The 18,852-nt window shown below is 35.0% G+C and overlaps 1 long non-coding RNA gene across 1 annotated transcript in view; it reads right to left on the bottom strand.

Moving 5' to 3' along the window:
• Positions 1 to 14,853: 14,853 nt before the first annotated feature.
• The window catches only part of LOC105842375 (uncharacterized), a 32,609-nt gene continuing 28,610 nt past the window's right edge, over positions 14,854 to 18,852 (bottom strand). The window contains exon 4 of the long non-coding RNA XR_009974255.1: positions 14,854 to 18,477. This is a non-coding gene — a long non-coding RNA (uncharacterized LOC105842375). The remainder of the gene's footprint in view (positions 18,478 to 18,852) is intronic.

Genomic DNA, 18,852 nt, shown 5'->3' with positions numbered 1-18,852 from the left:
ACCCCGACCAGTTTTTGATCTCGGCATATATTTGGGATACAGTACCGATCACCATAAAACTACAATAGTTATGTAAATGTGGTAAAGCCATAAAACAAAATGGCCGTGATGTGGTTTTTGAAATTTCAAAAGATTTCAATCTTTGAAATTTTGACAAACATTAATTTAATGTGTGTCCAACCCAGCGGATTTGTGCGATAGATTTTTATTTATCACCTATGAAATTACACTAAGAGTTACACTTACATATTATTATTTGTCGGAACATTATGGACACGGACGTCTTATGGAAACATTTTAGTTTCATACATCACTACTTAACTTTGAATGGCTTAAAATAGCAGCTGAATACTAGAAGTGATTCTTTTCATGAATTATTCAGTACACATACTTATTTCTAAATGTTCGTTGAATTAAATTTTAATAAACTATAGCACGTAATTTATACCCCAATAATAACTGTCACCCGACATGTCATCCATATCTGTAATATTAATTAGATTATTTTGTGTTGGCGTTGTCTGGTGGGTAGGCACGGGTAGGCGCCTATTTCTACTGCGATGGAGTATAATGCATACCAGTTTGGAGGGTGGGGTCGTTGTACTGAACAATTCAGACTTAGAATTCATGCATCAAGAGGGGTAGTGGAATTGACGTTTTGATATCTATGGGCAACCACCTGATACTGCGGGTACTCCCAAAATACCAGTCGAGTCGTGAGTTCATTCACCCGTCTACGGAATAAATGTGACATATAATAAAATACATTACACAAACATCATAGAATCAAATGAAGCGTCAGCAGTCAACACATAGGTGACAAGTTTCAATGGTACAAACATGTTCAGGAACAAAAACATTTACAATTTCACGATTATGTCTTATAATACTTTTGAATTAAGACATTCTTTTAAATCATCTAAAAAAAAGAAAAGTATATACATTTGTATAAACCACATAATTTTTCTGCTTTTTTTTTCAAAACTCATACTCATCATAAATCTGGCAAAAAAACAGAATCGCGCTAATGACGTTTACTTAGAGAGCCTGCATACACGCAGGCTCCGAACATTAATATTCGGAACGGCGGTCTCCCGAGCAAAAATCACCAGCTCGATACAAGATCTTCGCTTTGGCGTTCCCGATAGATTACAATCAGAGATCGAAACAATCCGAGTAATTCTTACCATTATGTTTGTTGTTTTTTTCTTTTTCTTCATTTTATTCATTTCAAACTTATCCTACTTGTACCGGGCATCGTTCACACTCGCATTCCAAAGCCTGTCGTGACCGCAGCCAATAATAGGAAAGACAATAGGCGCAAACAAAAAAAAACCCTCAACTCTCCTATTTTTCGTCCAAACTATGACCCGTTTAAGTCTCGCTCAAGCTGATACAAAATAAACATAATAATTTACTTGCTTTGCTTTTTTATAACAGACACGTGATGGGAACGAAGGCAGCATAAACCTCCATTAAATATCGGTCGGCAAGTTTCTTGATTTCCAGTCTACAGATGAGTGTTATCAGTGATATCTCGTAATATTTTCACCCGCTGGTAATGTCTTTGCGAAGACAATAGTACATTTCCTTCTTTAAACGAGGCTTGTGGAGAGTACTTAACGGTAGGCAGCGGCTTGGCTCTGCCCATTGCTGAAGTCCATGGGCGACGGTAACCAATCAGCATCAGGTGGACCGTAATAAAAAAAAATACACACATACAAAATTCATTTCCTTCTACACAACCGACTCCAGACAATTAAAAAAATAACGACTGAAAGATTTAAATAAGATCCTAAGACACTAAATCTACTATATTTAAAAGAAAATGTTTTTTTATTTGTATATGTTCCTTTATCGGATGTAGGATTAGTTGTTTTTGGTACTTCGAGAAAGTACCGTCAATATTAGTAAAATTAAATTGAAATAAGCAGATTAATTAAAATAGATGACAGGTGTGTATGTACGAGCCCTTACTAGGTAGCTAGCGGCAATGACGTGTTTCGGTTTTTTTTTTATATATTTATTAGAACAATGAGATATAAATTCACAGCGCCTAAGGGACTTAGAATTAAGTAATTGTAAAAATTATAGCGTCTGGTTGCAATTTAACGTATTATATAATTTAGATTGAGAATTCTAGGTAGCAATTATTTGTCTGAACACAACTTTTAGGTAGTTATGTTCTTATAGGATCCAGAGCACCTGCGACAAAATATGTTCTTGACATTTTCTTTCGTATAAAGTAATTGCGTAATGTCATATTCGATATTTGATTGGTACTTTTTTAAATTCCTGTTCTTTTTACTTTAAATTTTCTCTAAACAAAAAAAAAAAAAAACGATCTTTTGTTTTCTCTTCCAATTCAAAGGATGTGGAGTTAGGTATGTGTTTTACATTGTCAGTATTGTTTTTGTCAAGCTTGATGATATCCGGTGAGCTTTTGAAAAAATGTTTATTACGAAAGTTTTTTAAAGCCTTTGTCGACAGACGCGTATGGCCCACCTGATGAGTTCGCCGTCACTTCTGGACGTCAGGAATGTCAGCCAAGCAGCTAAATTGACTTGAAGACTACAGGAATATGTCGTAGCGTCGTGAAAGGAAATTTATAAAAAAAATCGTAACCGTAAGCTATAAATAAATTATCAATATCCAGAAATGTATAGATTTCCAAAAAACACATTAAGAATAAGTAAACTGCGATAAACGTTATCGAGTTTCTTGTCCGCGTGCAGTATAGAAATGTTCCCACATCAATAACGCCGGAATTACCAATTAAAACAGTTAGAACCGATGTGTTTGTATCAAATGTATCATTAAGAAACTCACTGCGGAATCCAAAGCACTTCGTTCAATACGATAGTTGGTATCTCATAAATAATGTGAAAAAAGAAAACGAGTTTCATATATTAACGCAAATTTATGTAAGCTATTCGGAATAACCGATATATTCTTTAATTTCAATGAATAAGACATCAGCGCTCTCGGTGTTTTAATGTAATAAAAATGTATTTTTGTCATTATTTTTTTAAGTGATTTCGGATTAAAATTTCTAATTCAGCAGAAATTATGCCACTTATAGGTTTTGTTGCAGTCTGTTATAGGCCCGCATGGAATCTATAAAGCCTATTTCAATCTATAAATCACCCTCCCGCATCGTTTGTAATAAAACAAACTATTTGATTCTTGTTTTTTTTTTATTTATTACCACGAATGACAGAAGAGCACCCAGTGCTGTCAATATCAATGTCAGTGATGCAGCAAAGCCGAACCCACCGCTGAGCACTCTTCAAACTATGTATGAATAGGCACATGTCATAGCATATCTTGAAGAGTGTTTAACCCAATCTAAAAAGTACAAAAAAACACAAAATACCCTGAAGTTAGTGGATTCAAAAGATAGGGATACACTGTGCTCTGAGGGCGACACGATGCGATTTTAAAACGATGGTAGGATTGTTTAAAATCATTCTTCAGAGCACACTCTTGGGCCAAGGGTTAAAAGATCGACTCGGAATGAATTTTCCTTCGACTTATAGGCATTTTTACTGTTACAATAACAATGGATTATCATAAATAGACTAAATTGTGAGAGGTTAGAAATTTCAATGGTCGAATTTGGTTTGTTCTGATAGTTGGTTATTCGCGTTGGGATTGACTTCTATCTTAAATGTGTCAAACCAGTGTCGATTCATGTGAGCTTGAATGTTCTGATACAGAAACATGTACCAAATTGGATAAAGAAATTCGTACCAAATATATGTTCATGAATGAATTTCAAGATGAAGAGACAGCATCGTATTATTATTACTAGTGGTAGCCCAGTAGCCGAAATTCGACTATAATTAATTGAAATTTTAAGTTTTAACATTACTATGGTTATATTCTCTAAGACTATTATAATTCTTTAATCACAGATTTCGCCATCACTACACTATAAACAAATAAGTAATATTAAAGAAAAAACAATATTAATATATTCTCAATTTGACCAGAGACTTTCAACAATAACAAGTTTGACAATAAACAAAGAGTATACCTACATATATATGTGTTATGTCAAATATATGGTGGTGTGTGTTGTATGTTTTTTTAATTGACTTCATGTATATTGCTAATATAATAAACAAATATTAATATTCTGCACTCCTTCTCTATATACTCTATAAGCGTGGAAAATTTCATACTTCTCCGTCTGCGGCAATTTTCGTAAAAAAGGGTTTTTTTTTTGCTTCATCTTTTAATACACAGATTTTTGAATACCTGCACATTGGTTTGGTCAAGGGATATAGATGAAGTTCGGGAAACTTCCTCTGCTCTCAGAAGGATTTGTTTGATAATGGAGCTGCGGAATAACCTGGTTGGTGTGGTGAACTTGATGTTCCACGGATGCCGCATTCGATGCTGTGGATTTTTGCAAATCTCGGATCTGGGTTCTTTTTGTTTTGCCTAGACAATTTATAGGTCTCGTGCGGCGTCTTATGAGCCCGCACGGGTAGGGACTTCAGCCCTTCCTATTTTTGTAGTGAAGAACAAATTCGTTTCGGCTTGAAGGGTGTGGCAGTCGTTGTATTTTAAAGCTAAGGGACATAGCTCATGTCTCAAGGTGGGTGGCGGCATTTTCGTTATTGATGTCTATGCAGTCCGGTAACCATTTAGCAACAGGTGGGGTATGAGTTCTTTTTTTTCTTACCTATTCGTTAGTAACCTAAGCTTCGCGCGGACGGTGAGCTCACGGGCTCAACCTCGCTCAAATTCGGAGAATATGCCATAACTAGCCCTAACAAAAGCGGTGCTATGCAGAATCTAGCAGCTGGTGAGTTCATCCTACCTATCTAAGCAAAAATAAACAAAAATTAATAATTCATAAAATTTACTAGTACGATTAAGGAATTCTATTTCTATTCAAGGATATATCGTGTATTAAAAATACAAATTAAATTTGTAAATGTAGATGATTGGTGATAGAGGCGCATTGTACTCGCCCGCACGGGTAGATACCACAATCCAGTTTATTTCTGTATTTTTTTGCAAGATAGGACAGTTCTTATATGCATTAGGTTAGGTTACTAATACAAATGGGACTTCAATCTTATGTCTCAAGGTGGGTGGCATTTCACGCTGTAAAGTGAATGGACTTGCTTAATATTAAGCAACAAGTGAACCGTGAGATTGTCAGCGTGTCTAAAGCGTAAAAAAAAATTAATAACAAAAGCACGTATAAACAAACAAAGCCGTATATCTTTTTTCAATATACAATAAAACTAGATTCGTAGACAAATCTTATATTTCAGATGTGATTGTACATTGCTATTACGCGATAGTGAATCGTTGCCATGACAACAATAAAGCCGTTTACGTTATATAACTTAGCCCCTTAAGGTGCCAAAAATTAGGTAAGGGAAAAAAAAAACTTCCCGAACCGAAGTGTTTTCTTTGGTTTCCGCGAGTCATAGAAATAATTAAAACTGCCTGACCAAGGTTTGATCTAGCGTAATAAAATTTTTATTTTATTATTTTCGTCATTTCTATTAGGTTTTTTATAGTTTCTGTGACCACGGACTGTTAAAGTGCAGACGAATTTTAAAGATTGTGCTAAAGATTGTGTTTTTACTGGTGGTAGGGCCTCTTGTGAGTCCGCACGGGTAGGTACCACCACCCCGCCTATTTCTGCCGTGAATCAGTAATGCGTTTCGGTTTGAAGGGTGGGGTAGCCGTTGTAACTATACTGAGACTTTAGAACTGATATCTCAAGGTGTGTAGCGCATTTACGTCGTAGATGTCTATGGGCTCCAGTAACCACTTAACAGCAGGTGGGCTGTGAGCTCGTCTACTCATCTAAGCAATACAAAAAAAAAACTGCCTTGTGTCTACTTTGCTATAAAAATCGTTTTAATAAAACTTGATTAATATTTATAAATAATCCGTAATAATACGTATGTTATCCTGATATATAATTCATTATATTTGTGAGAATAGAATGGAAATATTATTTATTGATTTTGGAAGGACCATGAATTTACGATACGAAAATACGATCCCGTGTTAAATTAGTTTTTAAATATAATATAAATCTGTTTGTAGTTGAAGTTCTAACTGTCCCCGTGATTGTATGTGCTCACCGACGCTTCTGGACTACAGCGTAAGGATATAAAGTGCTTGACTTATTAACTGGATTAAATTTTGTTTTTAATTTAACTTCTGCGAGTAGCTGAATATTATAAAGTATTCCTTTAACATAAATACACTTATTGTTTATTTCTTACTCCATTATTATAAGAGACATACTTATCATACGTTTTGCTGCTTGTCACAAATCTTCTTCTTATTTTTCACTTCTTATTTCCTGTGCAGTAAAGGTGAAATTTGGCAAACCCAAGAGCACGGTATGAAGTTCCTACAGTGTTAGCATACGTAGGAACTCTATACCTCGCTAGTGGTAATTACCAGTATCTTCTTTTGTTTTCTTTCTTCTAATCCAATTTACAAGGCAATAATACAATTTCTGCAATTATTTCATTCTTCTCTTTTCTTGCGATTTTCTCGGATCTATTCCAATCTAAAGACTCAAATTGATTACGGTTTTACTTACATAACAAACTACAGTATATGAGGATGTTGGTGAAATTGTAAAATTATACTGAAAATGAATTTTTAAAAAAAATGTTTAATTAGAAACATAATTTAAAAGTTGACGAAGCATGTTCCGGATAATAACATATACTTTTATACTGTTGTAACAACTCTTCACTGATCCCTTATTAAACTGATGGTTACTTACCCTGGGATGAAGCAAATAAAACTGATATTTAAAAGTAATGTAGTTTAAAATGTGCGTCGAAACAAACGATATCGAGTGGAGTGAGAACAAAATCGATTTAGAAAAAAAATCGATTAAATTTTTCTCACATTAAATTTGATGCTAAGCCCTAAAATCGAATGCATCGAATTAGCATCAAGCCAGCTGCCAAGCTTCGCTTTAATTCCTTTAGGTGATCGTAATTTACATAACCGAAGTTTCGGATAAGCTGATAAACTTAACCCTTTAAGGCTATGCAAATTCTTCCGTGAGAACTTGAGTTATTTACATAAGAAATGCGCGATTTCGGAACGGTAGCGAATTTTTTTTTTGTCATCTAAATTTATGGGCGAGCCTTCAATTTACGTGTTAGTTTGAGATATTGAATTCTTTAGGGTTGTATTTATGTTTGACAATAGCTTCGAGTTTTGCATATATTTTTGGATTGATTTTCGTGAGAATTTTTAGAAGGATTGTTAAATTTTTGTTTGAGACTGCGTCAGCTGAGACTATAGTTTGTAGTAGGGTTGTAGAATTACAAAAAGTTGTGTTTGGATCTCTTATTTCTAAACAGTCATGTCAAAATGTTCTACAATTCAGTATAGTTTAAATAGCAAGTGCTATAATTATTTAAAAAAACCACTGACGAACATTATGCTTGTAATTGTATATTAGTAGACTATTTATCTCTCTATAAAATACATACCATTCTCTATATAAATGATTAAAATTTCAAAGCTCTGAACTGATTAATTAAATTGTTCCTTATTATAAAGTCACGTATTACCTGGAAAGGTGTAAACGAAGCACGAGGGAAAAAAGCCTAAGGCTGTAAACGTAAAAAGCTTAGGCCACATATGTAATGAGCGCTAAAAGCTCTGGCCCCACGTAAGCGAGCCTAAGGCATTGTACACATGTTCTTGAAAGTTCATTTTTAATGAGCCGTAACAAAACCTAACAACTGACGTGTCTGCACCCTGCCTGTAATTAGTCGGACGGCGGGTGGTAGGTAACAAATGTCCAAGTCAACTTGACCCGCGCGAATCGTAATCCTTCATACGGTTGCCCGTGACATTGTGGCTTAAGCTCGAATGGTTAAGTTACCATTTATAGATAGGTATCTCTCGCTGTCTTATTTATTGTGATTATTAAAAAGTTACAATGCTTTTAAAAAACAACAGGGTGTATTTTATAGGTTTATTAAGAAATCTTTTTATTTTACAGCGCGATCGGATTCTTCGTAAGCTACAAGCTAAAAATGTTGACTTTAAAAAAAAAAAATGTTTGAATTGACATGTTATGTGATTTTAAATGGTTAGCTATTTTATATTAGGTTTAGATTGAATTTAAATGAGTTAATTAATTTTAAGTTAATTTCTTTAAAAAAAAACATACAAATTGTAAATAATGCTTTAATAATTTAATTTCTTATAGCCAAGCTGATGAGCGATGAAGCTCATAGCTCACATTTACTTAAAATGTTTGACGAATATTTAGATTCACCGCCTCACTTTAATGGTAGATGAATAGCTCGGTGAACTTAGGTATAATTCATCAAACGATTTCAGAAAATATTGAAACAATAACAAAAAAAAAAAACACTGCACAAATATATAAAGTTGTGATTCCATTATCCCCGAACGAATAACCGTAAAGGTGTGGGTACACGGGCGCGCTCGTCTCCTGTAAATCCTACTCATTCTGAGGATTTGCAGTTGAAATTAGTTCGCAAATCTCGGGTTTAACGGGAGCCCGCTACAGATGTAGATGCGCAAAGGGATGCAGATAAATAACCTAGGGAAGGATTCCGATGGGTTTCCCTTTGCTTATTGTGTTTTTTTTTTATTGTCTCGTTAACGTTTTGAGGTTATTTCCCGCGGATTCGTTTTTGTTTGAAAATTTATTGTTCTCTTGTGATGACAAGGTGTGATGATGTATGTATGTACCCGCCCAAGTAAGTACCGTCATCTTGTCTATTTCTGCCGCGAATTAGTCGAAACAGTCGCAGTATACATAATATGATTAAGGTTATTGTGATATCCATTGGGTTCGGTAACCAATTAACATTAAGTAAGCCGTGAACTCGTTCAACCTTGTGCCTACTAAATGCCTCTTTAACCCGCACTTTACCGCCCTAATTAACAACAAATTAGTAACAATAAAACCAACAAAAATTCCCAGCGAACACTTTTGCATGTGTAACGTAAATAAATTGTAAAGCAACGTTACCATTAACGTTTCATTTCTTTATTTACGTAAAACGTGTTTATGTGAAAGTAAAGTTTTATAGTCGATTAATCCATTTCCCTCGTTTTTTTTTTCCCGGTTTTTTTTTCTTCTTTCGAATTCCTTCTAAATATGTATAAACGTGTACACTGTTGGTACGTGACGCCACGCGACGCGTATAAGTGCTGTTACACACGACAACACGACTCGAGCTTCGAATGCGGAATCTTAAAACGCACGGCGCACTCTAGGGCTGTGCTGTAATGGAAAACCGGAAAAATATAATTTATGAAAAGTAATTTATCGAATTATTAAAAATTATCCGAATTTGTGTATAACGAAGCGAATTTATCTCTATTTTTAAACATTCCAAAATTAATTCATAATACTAATAACGCATTTTCTTGCCAAACATTATTTTTCCGATTTGATAATAAATTAAATTATTAATAAAGAATTCGTTTGCGGCGGTTCGTCTGGTTCCTGGTTTTGCTAATGTCCATAAAGGAAAGTTCGTCTACAAGTGGGCCGTGCGCCAATATAGGCAATCAATCTTCAATAGACACTTCAGACCTTGTTGAAAACTAACTAACAAAAAACAAAGAGTATTTAAGTGTGTGTGTGTCAAATACATGTTAGTGTGTGTAATGTTTTTATTTATTGATTTAATGTATCATTAATGCATAATTTTAATAAAATATTAGCTATCTGCACTCCTTGTCTATATTCTTTATAAGTGTGGGAAATTTCATACTCCTTTGTCCACGCAATTTTCGTAAAAAGGGGTACAAAGTTTTTGCTTCACATATTATTATAGGTGTATGTCGGGAAAGAACTTCCTTCCCGACTATTGTTTTCCGATACCCTAGACATGGCAACATTAATGCTGCCGTTTCAAGGGGAGGTGCCAAATAATTTCTTCACTGTACAAATAGACAAGACGATGCACGTATAAGCTCTTGGGGATTCACAAGACCACACGAGCAAAAACTGATATCAAATTAATTGAATATTATATAAAAAACTGTTCACAAAGCAAAACGGTGCAATAATGATCGCTCTATACATTCGGTGCGATAAAAACTACCTCATTACGCTGAAACGACCTCATTATATTATTATAGTGGCATTGAATAATAAAATGTCTCCATATAGCGGAGTTATTGAATTTCGTAGACGACTGATCAGGGATGTTAAGGTATTTTATGTCTGTTCATAAAATAAAAGATATGGAGGTTTATTTTAACTTAGGGCCAAGTGGCTTCTGTATAAAGACAGGTTTTATGCATTGATATTTTGATTTTCTACGTCCTATTTGTGAACTGCATTCCGCATAACTGATTAAGATAATACATGATCAAGCCAGAGTTTGATATAGAGTGGAGTGTGCCCATTTCAACTGGAGTTATTTCTTTAATAAAAATATCAGTTTTTCGCTTTTGGAGTTCATTGACTTCCTGTGAATTGTACCTCCTACATTGAGACATAAAGTCGGAAACCTAAAATATGTTTCCATTATGATTTCACATTGCTCTTATCGCAACGAAAGGCTTATTTTTGGGAAGTAGTATTACACAAACTCATAGTATACCGATGCCTATGATTACACATAAAATATATATGCTGCTTGCTCTTACAACGTGGACGTCGTTGGTGATTATATTACGTATCCATATATTCAGAAAAAATTATACCAAAATCCACTTCATATTCGTGTGAGGACGAGCAGATTGGACACCTTATCTGATTCCGACCCTATCTGTGGTAGACTATGCGAGGCACTGCTCTTGCTAGGGCTAGTGTTAGTAAATTCTCTCAGGTTGAGCCCGTGAGCTCACCTACCCGTCCGGGCGTAGATGAAATAGCCCCGTAGACTACCAGCGAATAGGCAGTTTTTTTTTTTTTTGTTAAGGTCCACTTGAATATTTTTAAGACTTGAGCCGTTGATATTTTGGGATTAGCTTTCTTTTATGATGTTTTCATAGCTCGAAAGTTATTCTATTTGAAATACTCATTCTAGTGCCTAAAAATATTTTCTGCTTCAATTTACATCCGTACATTCCAACTTTAAATTCAACTTAAATTTATATTCGAAATTTTGTCTTTCGATTATGTTCAGTAACAGAACTAGCATCCCTAGATAGTACTCGCGTGTTCCAACGCACTATGATACGGTATGACATGGCGTACGATTATATTGGCAGCTCTGACGTTTGGATTATCTTGTTTGTTACCTGTGATCAAAATCATTGAATCGCTTGACTGAAAATGGTGCGAAGATTTCGTAGTTTCGTGGTCCGTGAAAAGTAAAAAAAAAATGCAATTCTTTTATTCTTTGCGTCGGATTTGACTGTAGCGTTATGTCTTTTTTTTATTTATTGCTTAGATGGATGGACGAGCTCACAGCCCACCTGGTGTTAAGTGGTTACTGAAGACCATAGACATCTACAACGTAAATGCGCAACCCACCTTGAGATATAAGTTCTAAGATCTCAGTATAGTTACAACGGCTGCCCTACCCTTCAGACCGAAACGCATTACTGCTTCACGGCAGAAATAGGCAGGGCGGTGGTACCCACCCGCGCGGACTCACAAGAGGCCCTACCATCAATATGTTTAAACGATAATAATAGATTTTCAAAAGTTTTAATCTATGTATGTTCGTGTTTATACTGAGGCAAGAAATTGCAGTTTATTTCTACTTTATACATAATAATTTTGTCCGTACTGCTTGCGATACCATTAATTATCAATAAACTACCCTTTGGCTTTGGATTCGAGCCATTTGCACCGGAAATTGCAGTGTTTGCCAAAGTGTACGTTTTTTATGACAGCATTTCTCGTTTCGTATTCAAATTTTATTGTAGCGATTAAGCTATATATGCACACAAAAGGTTCACGGGGCATTTTTTAACACACCACTTTTTTTATACCTATGCTGATAGCCTTGAGAGGCTATTTCAGCTTCGCTCTAACATGTAGGTGAGCTCACGGGGCTCAAACCGGAGTTTTGCTAACACTGGCCTTAGCAAGAGCAATGCTTCGCAGAATCTACCACCGGATCAGAAACACGACCCACTGAGAAGATCCGGCGAGAAACTCAGTGGGCTGTGGTTGGGTTAATTCGCTCGTCGAGCCCTTCGTCGCAAGCGACAGGTTCGACGAGGACGGTGACCGGTGCTTGTGGTACCTAAAAGCACCGTTAATGGATCGGGAGGATCCGTAATGACGTGTTTTGGGCGACGTCGAACACACCACGGTTCTCTGTCGTATTAAGTAAAAATAGGTAGATTGCTTAGGTTAGACTAAACTAAATACGTAATGTGTGCTTAATATGTAATTGTAAACATTACCACATAAATGCAATCTTTTTTTTTAAATAAAACTAGGTGATCACGACAATTGTAAAGTATTTGAGGCGTCGGAAACAATGCAGTGACAATTAAAACACTAGATTAAACCGTGTCTTCCACTCGGAAGACATAATTAAAATTACTTGCGAGTGCAAATATCGAAGAAAATCTATTTTTACTGGTTTTTGTGGTTTCCTTAGTGCCGTCAGAGTAAATTTTAATCTAATAAAAGTTATGTAAAAAAGCAGGTTAATATCAGTGAAAATCGTGTAAGGAGAGATTCCACGAGGGATTCCACGTGCAAACGAAAAGAAAAAAAAACAACTGTCATCCTAGTTGTCAAACGTTTAATGTTACCAGTATTATTCGAGTATGTAGTTGTTACATTTGTAAAACGATAACGCCCGTGTAATTTACAGCGCGGCATAAACGTATGTGTTTAACTACCGTTTTGTATACTTTTATGGACGTCGGTTAAAGTTAATTGCCATTTTTTTCCGTGCGACTGCTACTGCATTTTTTGTGTATTCGAATTTTGAAATCATCTGTATAATATAATGAAATTGTAGATTTTTGAATGACAATAAGTAAGATTAACCCAAGTACGGTATATGGTACGCTAGCCGGATAATTAGGAACGATGTATAATTTTGATACCTTATTGCTGTGAATATATACACAGTTGAGAATTTAGTTGTGTATTCAATGCAACAAAGAGTAAAAAACTAATTGCCAGGTCCAATTTAAAAAAAAAAAAAAACTACTATAAATCTATCTATCACTTAAAATTCACATTTGTTATAATTTCGAGTGCTCATCGCAAAACTCGACATTAGTACTTACACTCTAGAGGGGATCCGCTTACAGGAAGCATACCATTATCATACCCTCTTTCACACATAAACAACACATACGTAGGAACATCACATAGGGGGTACGTCGTACCCCCGAGGGTAATTCTTACCCTACCGAACCGTCGCCACCCACTACGCATTCGATATTTGAATTAGTTAACGGCAATTTGGTTTTTTTATGAACGTGTTTTTGTTTTTTAGTTTGACCGTAATTAAATATGTTATTAACGCGAGGCTTCGTCCATTGCGCATCGATTATGAAGTCAGTAGGTATTATAGCTCTATGAGTATCTGATATTCAATTGAGTTATCAATGTTATAAGAATACAAGAACAATCAGAAGTATAATACCATTGGAAAAATAACAGATACGTATTTTATTTCAACTATAAGTACCTAGTATTCTATTTATGAGTCATTATGAAATTATTTAATTAATATTACTCAAATTTTACAATAATTTTATTTAATAAAGTTCCTGCAGTCTTTTACACTATACGTAATATAGTATTGTCGGCTAAATTATGGAACTAGCAAAGATGTATGAAGTAATCATTTTCATAGAATTTATGTTGGGGTGGGCGCCATGTTAATTAGCAGTGGTAGTTTTTGAATTGAGTCGGATAAGAATTTATTTGATTTGTCTTTTGGGAGACGAAATGATTTTCGTTCGAAAAATTATAATAGTTTTAGTGGCAGATTTGAAGATTTATTTACTGTTAGGGCCTGTTACGATCTACAAAAAAAAATTCCATAAATTCATAGTTCGGTCATATTCTTGTTGACATTAAAATAGTATGAAACTAAAAACCGTGCTCACCCACACATGGATGCGAACTCCTAAAGGGGAAAACCGGTTTTTAACATCAATATTCATGCAAGATATCCATCCTTTTCACACCTATTAGATCGATAATAGTATAAAATAGTGCTTCCGAAACACACACACAAACATATTTTATACAGTTATACTGCTAATTTGTTTTGACATTTCTGAGCGTACGGCAACTTTCCCGCCTACAACTTGTGCCGCGTTCGAAGCACAAAGGGGGATGCCGAACACGAAATTATTTAATTAATGAAAATGCGTTCGTATTTGTTGGCCATTAAAGGTCAAATTCATTTGACCGTTGTTAAATTTGAACGGAGATCATTGGGTTTTATTGTTCGGAGCCACTGCAATTGAGTTTTCGCATATCTATTATGATGACCGGACCCTATTCGATTTTTTTTTCTTTATATTCGTATTTCGTAAAAGGGGGCGATACCCTATGAGCACGTGTCATAACCAGTATGGATTTTCTTTTAAGGTACACTGAAATGTGAATTTAATATTTAAAAATTGAAAATAAATTTTTATATTGTGTGTAATATTGCCTCTAGTACAGAATTCTTGAGATCAAACATAGGCATGATAACAAGAAAAGACGCGTCAAGGAAAAACCCTAAAGTTGATTTTTCTCCTGAGCAAATGGGTGCAGCAAAGGCGAATGATTTACAATAAGTACACTTAGGCCAAATATCATTCACGGAAGTGACCTGACCAACCAGGAACGAATCCTGGACATCGCCGATAAAATAACTACTGGCCACTGACTGATTTTTAAGTGAAATTCGAATGTTTTTTTTTTAATTTAACTTTTTGTGTCTGGTCTAAGATCGAGCACTTTAGCTTTTTAAATAAAGCAAGTAAATATTATTATGGTTTATTAGTATAGTAAAGACATGAACATAATTGAACCAAATCGCCACTTAATGTATTCGTTTGTATAGTTTTGGCAATTGATATTTTAATTACAAAAGCGACAGTAAAAATGGCGCGAAATTGTACTTACTTCTTTGGCATCTTGGTTTTAAATTGGCATCAAAACCACACAGAAACAGTCCGCTCAACCAAGGAGGTTTCATTAAATTAATATTAATTATCAAAATACACTGAAACTCTTTCGTCGATTTAAATTATCTACATGTTGCCTTGTGTCGTGATACTCCTAAATGAGAATGGGTGATTCAGTTGAAAATAGTTGACTAATTACAAAATATGTAACGTTAAGGTCCGTGGGACAATGCACAAAGACAGGTATTGTGATAAGTACAAGGGATTGAGTCACACGCGCCGAGACAATACTGTAAGGCCGTGTCACGATTATGCATAGCGGATATCGGGGGCGTTAGGATACATGAGGCAGTCAGCGCCAAAGTGTCCTAAGCTTATCATAGTTAGTATGGAGATTGGAGGTTGGAATTAACTTTTACACTGCTTCGTAGGCAAAAACAATACGTACAAAAATAATGTTTACAAAGCCATCTGTCCTCTATGGGTGAGACTAGGGATAGGCCGGTTTTGCATTAAAATGTATTATATTTTAAATAAATAAACGCGAATATAAAAAATTGTGGGTTAGACCACTTTTGCGCTGACAGTCTCATATGTTAATATAGTACATACATGCATGGTTGTTTTCTACGAAACTGCACTATCTAGTCATTTAGTAATTTAATTCTGCGTGAAGACGTGGCTCTCGATTTTCAAGCTGATAGATAGTTGAAGCAAAAAAGGAATGGTTGGTTTAGTTTCTGGTAGGTAGAGGTAAGGAATATCATCTTATTTAAGGGACGTGTTGAAAAAGTGTTTACATGTAAACAAAAAATTATTGTTGGAAGAGTCATTGGAAGTGGAAATTATATGAATATAGCAATTTTGAATAGAGTGAAGTGTACTGGATGGAATTGAAGTGTGGTAGTTCATGACGCTGTTTTAAAAAAAAACAATTTACTAAGTATGGCGCCACATTAATTTGCTCCCTTTCAGCGGACGCTTTTTAATACACTGACATGGTACCTACTCCATGCTTCGACCCTCCATAGTTTCGTTACACCTGATATTCGTAAATCAATGCTTCACTTAAATGATCATTTTACGAAAATGTTGAAATAATTTCGATATTCGAAAGATGCTTCGTAATTATAGGTTGTTTTTCTTGTAAATTCATTTAGCCCGTTTGTCGAGATTATCCGGATCGGTAAACGTAAAATTACGCTTCATTACAATTATCCGTTGCCCTGACCACGAGATGTTGTATCTGAATTTAAGATCTGCGGTTAAAACAAAAAAACTTCTCGAAACTAAAACAATAAGAAGAAAAAAACAACGTGAATGGATTGACGGTAAAAAAATTAACAAAAGATTCAATCGCGTGCAAAGGGATCCCATCAATCAGCCGAGTCGAATGCAACATTCAAATTTTTCAATTTTTTTCTGATATCTCCAAGTTCAAAATCCTCGCGACCTTGTCACGGTCAACTGTTTATACTAGTTGGAATCCGTTTGCTTCTTAGTTTTTTTTTTTTTTTGCAAAACGTACATATTTGCATCACTAACGAACCAACAATGACTGACACAACAAAAAAATGCCCACAAAAACACAAAAGGTTCATTCCGATGTCATTTATGTGAGTGTTCGAACAAGGTCGAGCTACGAAAACAAAAGGACATTAATTCTGATTCATACGTCATAGTAAACAATTTGCGATGTGCAAATTATATATATTTCATTTTCAGTTGGTGTGAACGTCCTCTGTGTCACACGCGAAATGACAAATGACAGGTAGCTAAGTTCGACCGGCACACTTGTTAGTGTTGCCAACAACAATTTTCCTTTATTAGCCACAGCGAAGGTATAAAAATATGAGTCACGATGTTTTTGCATCGATGATGATTTTGCGTTTTTTTTTTTTTTGTTATATTCGATCAATGCCCGACGCGACCTGCACGACCTAACTCTTTGTTAAGCTGTCCTTTATAATTTTTTGCAGTAGAAATCTTGTTTTAAGGGCGCTGCCGCGTTATTGGATATTGCTTTAGTTGAACGTACAATCAAAATAAAGTTTCTTAAATGTCAGAATTGTTTTCGTTGAAGGCAGCTTCGAATTGGCGTTCTTAAATGGTAAATTAAGGTGTGTGCGCATTGCCACAGAGAAGTCGATCCGGTCTTTAGAAAACCTGTTCGACGTAACCATCAATATAAAGAGTTTTCAACAAATTTTTTATATATAATTTGAGCGGTCTACGTAGCAAGGGCCGGGGAAATTTCCAAATTACGTTTTGTGTGTTTTTCTTTTGTTTTTATCTAAAAGGCGCGGGTTAATGCTGCACAAAATCGTTAGTATAGATAAGTTAATAGTTTTGATACTTAAAAAATAGTTGTGTCGTCAATTCTTGAACGGTTTTAAATAGCTACGCTGTTATCTGGAGAGGAAGCTGTTTGTTTCAGAAAAATGTGTTGACAACATACCGTTCGTGTTTCTCTGTGGTTTTAATCTATATATTAATACGTGAAGCAAAAACTTTGTATCCCTTTTTACGAAAATTGCGCGTACGGTGAAGTATGAAATTTTCCACACTTATAGAGAATATAGAGAAGAAGTGCACAATGCTAATTTTTTTTTTTAATAATGCATAAAAGATACATTAAATCAATAAAGAAAACATTACGCACACTACGTACCATGTATTTGACGCACACATGCATGCATACTATTTATTGTCAAACCTTTGTTCTTGACGTCTTTTGTCTAATTGAGATTAAATATTGTTTGTCTTTGTTAATATTTTTTATAGTGTAGTCTTGCCGAAATTTGTGATTATAGAAGTATAAAATACAATCATAATAGTGTACAAACTTACAATTCCAATTAATTATAGTCGAATTTCGACTACTGCGGGACCTCTAGTTTCAATTAATTGACGTAATAGTTTACTTACCACTAGCTGATGCAGTCAGTCACATAAAGAAACAAAGTCATACAAATTACGAATTTCGTATAGCTTATTAAAAATCAGATGTCTTTTATTTCTATTTATATTTTGACATTTTACGCTAGTGGCATCTTACTTAATTCGATACTAATATGTTCGATGACGTAAGCTATAACCTACGAGATATTTTCATATTCTATTTTAAACAGCGAGAAAGAGATAGATATATACTGTCTGTTCCGGCGTCAAAGTCGCTTTGATGATGGTAGACTTTGGTTGCACGATTTGTTTTCCCTACCTATGCTGGTAGCCTAGGTGTTTATGCGAGGGTAAAAACCTGGGGTTGGAAGAAACTTAAGATGCCAACGACGGATTCCCAGTTGCGTCACGTGTGGGAGTAATATATCCAGATAACTTACTTGTACAGCCTCAAGGTTAGTCCACCTAAGGCATCACGTAAACAGCGCCGTAGTCCCACGATGCGGACTTTACAGAAAAAAAACAAAAAATGTTATTTTAAAATGGGAAAGATTAAACGGTTTTTTTTTTCTCTTGGACCGGTCCGAGAGCAGGTGCCGCGGGACGAGACTATGCAACATGTGATCACGTACAATCATTTTGTAATGAACTTATTTATGATCCAATTAAAACAATTAAAAATATGTAATTAAAAAAGTTGTTCAGCGTAGATTATTTCAAGGTTAGTTTTCTCATAACACGAACATAACTATCTCATAAAAACAAAATGTATTAATTAATATATTCAAGATCCACAAGGGCGCAGATCCTTGCAATCCATGGAAACGGTCAAGATACTGACTAATATATACAAATAGTTCATCGAGTCCAAACATATACATA

This window comes from Bombyx mori, chromosome 11 (assembly GCF_030269925.1).
Source record: "Bombyx mori chromosome 11, ASM3026992v2".
NCBI classification, from domain to species: domain Eukaryota; kingdom Metazoa; phylum Arthropoda; class Insecta; order Lepidoptera; family Bombycidae; genus Bombyx; species Bombyx mori.
The sequence above is the reverse complement of the archived record's forward strand: the minus strand, read 5'-3'. Positions and strand labels throughout refer to the sequence as shown.